Here is a 4,173-nt window from a genome sequence, read left to right as displayed (position 1 = left end):
TTTAATTCTCCATTTTCTCTCTTTTTTTTTTATAGAATTACAAAGTAGTTCCTGTGGAAATCCAGGAGTTCCACCAAAAGGTGTATTATATGGAACAAGGTTTGATGTTGGGGATAAGATCCGCTACAGCTGTGTGACTGGATATATCCTTGATGGCCACCCTCAACTTACCTGCATAGCAAATTCTGTTAATACAGCCTCCTGGGATTTCCCCGTTCCCATCTGTAGAGGTAAAAAAAATTACACTCCTGAGATTTCCCTGTTCCCATCTGTAGAGGTAAAAAAATTACATAGACATAGATGTGTATATAGCCATATTTATACTGATAATTTGTTTGATATAATAAAATATGTTAAAAGTAAGAGCTGTGATTAACTAGGATACTTGAAAAAATTGCTGCTTATTCCTGGTACAGAATCTAAATCATTACCTGCAGATCATCTGTCTGTCATCTTTCTGTACCTATTTAGGCGTATCTGTCATCTATATCAGATACTGAATGAAAAATAGAGAAACTTTCTAAATACCTGCTAAGACAAAAGTATTTTTAAATATTTATACTTACACAATGGACTGCATGGATGCATATCTCTATTTTCGTAGTAGAAAATACTATGAGTTTATGATTTTGAAATATTTAAGTGGTGAATGTTCTTATTTTGGTTTCATTGAGAAGCACTGACTATACTGCTAAATCATTTCAATATTTCTGGCAGTGTATTTAACCTAAAGATTTGTGACAATAATTCTTTTTAGTTTGCTACTGATGCTATAAAATGACTTATTTTATGAAAACAAAGATTAATGTGCATAAAGGTTTAACGTTAATATCTGGAAAGGTGTTGTATTAACCATTAGCTAAAATATATAGGATTCTTGCCCCAGAAGTTCTAGGGTTCAGGGTTGGAGAAATGGTTCAGCAATTAAGAGCACTGGGTGCTCTTGCAGAAGACTGGGGTTCAAATCCCAGCACCCAGATGGCAACTAATAACTGTCTGTAACTCCAGTTCCAGGAGACCTGTATTCCCTCTTCTGATTTTCACGGGCACTGCATGACATGGGTGCACTTACATCCAGACAATACAATCATTTTTTTTTTTTAATTTAAAAAAGGAGTTCTAGAGATTGGCATTGTTTAATCTCTGTTTTTCTTTCCTATTGAGATGTGTCTCTAATATCAACCCACATATGCTTCTTTACTAAATGGAAGCTAGGAAAATGCAAATAAACATATAAATTACTTGCTTTTTCCCATACATATAGAGGTATGACATACCCATCTTTGAAATCAACCACAGCTGACATTTCTTCTTTATGTTAATTCATCAACTATGAACCACATACTTCCCCAGCTAGTGCCCCTCTACTTTCAGGTGTGTGTATGACTCACTGAGTTTAATTACAATTGCTTGCACAAACTTGGGTGAAGGAGATTATTTACCAGAACACGGGGAACTTTCCAGTGGTTACCAACTGAATGAAAACGTCTGTCCCTCCCCCAGCACAATTAAGTGCCTAGCTCTTCAATGATGGTGGAGGTCTTGTGAGCCCCTTTCCCATCTGTAAAGTAAGGTTAACTGAAAACATATTCTGCAGGCAACCACAGTTACTATGAGTTCATGAGTACAACATTCTTATCTACCCCTGGAGACAGTGTTCTACAGCACTCATACTCATGCTCTATCTTTTACATCTGTTCTGCTCCCTTTTCAATAATGTTCACTTGCAAATGAATGATATAAATGTTATTTTTAGGGCTGAGTGCTCAACATTCACTTATCCCTAGGAATTAGATCAATTGTGAGTCTTTGCATATCCTAGGAGCTATACAACTGACATGTGAGGCAATATGCGCTGTTTTTTCAATAGTGGTATGATTATTATGGGGGCAATAATGGATTAATATTGGATTTTGAGGTCTGATTTTTCAAACCCCATCAAAAGCCATGATTTGGGGAGGTCATAGGCCCGTGTGGGGAAGACACTATTATTTTCTTGCCAAATGGAGACATTGTGACCAACAACATGCCCTCCCAATATTTACATTTATGCCCATAGCTAGCTTCCTACCTCTTCATTTTCAGCCACTTTTTGAGATATCTCAGTCAAATCATATGAACGATTTGAGTTCACCAATCTCCTGTCAAGAGAGGAGAATTTTTTTAAGCTGTTACATTTTTAACAATGATGAAATATGCTGTACATGGCATTCAGTAAGGTATTTGGTAGATACTAGCATCCTTTCATGCTGGTCCCTTTTGCTGTTGGTGTTTCTCTGCTATTGATAGTACTTCGCCACTGCTGCTATGATTACTATTATCAGCTATCATCCAAAAGCATTGTCTCTTAAATTTTTGAAGGGAAACTAAAGCCTAGATATTTAAAAACTAGTGGTCAAGATTACTCAGATAGCAAACATCAAGCATCCCTATGAAGGCCTGGGAATTTTTACTCAATTTGCCAGTTGACAAGATCTCTGTTTCAACTTCATGAAAGGCATTTAAATAAACAAGACTCCTGATTTACAGATAAATGACAGCTTTTATGTACACCATTACCACAAGTCCAAATAACTGAAACAGTACACAATCTAGAATGTACAATCCCAATTTCCAATTCTATAAGATGATACAAAAAGTGTGAGATACTCATACATATTTAGGTGACATTGTATTTGGAAAATAAGCTTTAAGTAGGAACCTGAATTATTTCTGTGTAACAATACACCTGTCTTTGTTCTGAAGGGAGCCCATATCTCTAACATGCAAAGCTGTAAGCAAATTGTGTTTGGCTTTGTTGGAAGAAATTAGACTTCTTTACAGGTGGTTGTCCATGGTATTTAGAAAATTTCAAGTGCACTGTGTTTACAAGGTGTGCAGTCACATAAGAACTCCAATGGACAAATATCTACCAAGATTGGGTTTGTAGGAGAGCTAGGATTGAAAGTCTCTGCTCCCAACACTAAACTTCAGAAGTCTAAATATAGAATATCATTCTTTGAAAGGTCAAAGAATTATTTTGTATCTGTCTTCAAAGCATTGACATTATAATAGTAAGAGAAAACCAAGCCACACATGAATCAAACAAAAGGCATATAATGTGTTTTAAGCAGCATAGACATCCTTAACTAAAATCTAAAACCATTTAAAATGGATGCTAAAGGGTACTTGAAATTCTTAAAAAAATAGTTTAAGTGGATCATTGTCAACATTATTCAAAATTAATCTGATGCTACTTGTGCATCTCAATTCAGGTAATAGAGTTTGAAGTCAAAAAGAGTTGTTCTAGTCTAAATACTAATTTTTCCACCTACTGACTAGAGACTTTGAGAAAAAAATCATTATTTTGTGATTTTTGGAAACCACTGCTTTAAGTTATAGTGTAATGAAGATATAGATGGGAAAACCAAAATTTTAATACTATTAGTGTTAAATATTTTCTTAAGGCACTAGAGATGCACTCCAGGGCTTCATACAGGGAAGCTAGGCTGAACTGTATCCCTGAATCTTATTAGAGTTTATTGTAATTGCTAAGTAATTGTATACAAAGTGATTGCATACTGTCATTATGTTAGCTCCATCAGTTCAGTTTCCATTGCACCTTTTACCGTATCTTCCCTTCAGAAGCAAAGTTAGCAAACAGTAATGGAAATAAGTGCCAATTCTTTCTGTACCCAAGTCTAACCTTATAGCCAATATTTTCGAGTTTTGTCGAAATTGTCTTTACTTTTATTTTGTATATGTGTGTTATTGCCTGCATGTACCTAAGTGCACCGTGTCATGCAATGCCTGCTGAGGACAGAAGAGGGCATCAGATTCCCCTCGAACTGGAGTTATAGACAGTTGTTAGCTTCCATATGGGTGCTGGGATTTGAACCCGAGTCTCCTGCAATAACACCCAGTCTTCTTAACAGCTGAGCCATCTCTCCATCCCAGAAATTTTCTTTTATTTCAAGGTTAAACTTTGTTACCAGAGTGTACACCTAACTCCTCTGCACTGCTTCCCAAGTCCCTCCAGGCATATTTACTTTGACTTTCACTCTAACCTCTGTGGGTTCTCATTCATCAAAAAAGTGGCACCCTCCGTGTTTGGAAGTGCTGCCTGCTTAACTTCAGTCTGCCACGCTCACCTTTTCTTTTCCGAACCTGTAAAACTAATGAATACATTTACTC

This window comes from Nannospalax galili, unplaced genomic scaffold (genome assembly GCF_000622305.1).
Source record: "Nannospalax galili isolate Female #2095 unplaced genomic scaffold, S.galili_v1.0 scaffold2134, whole genome shotgun sequence".
NCBI lineage: Eukaryota > Metazoa > Chordata > Mammalia > Rodentia > Spalacidae > Nannospalax > Nannospalax galili.
This window is presented reverse-complemented; position numbering follows the sequence as displayed.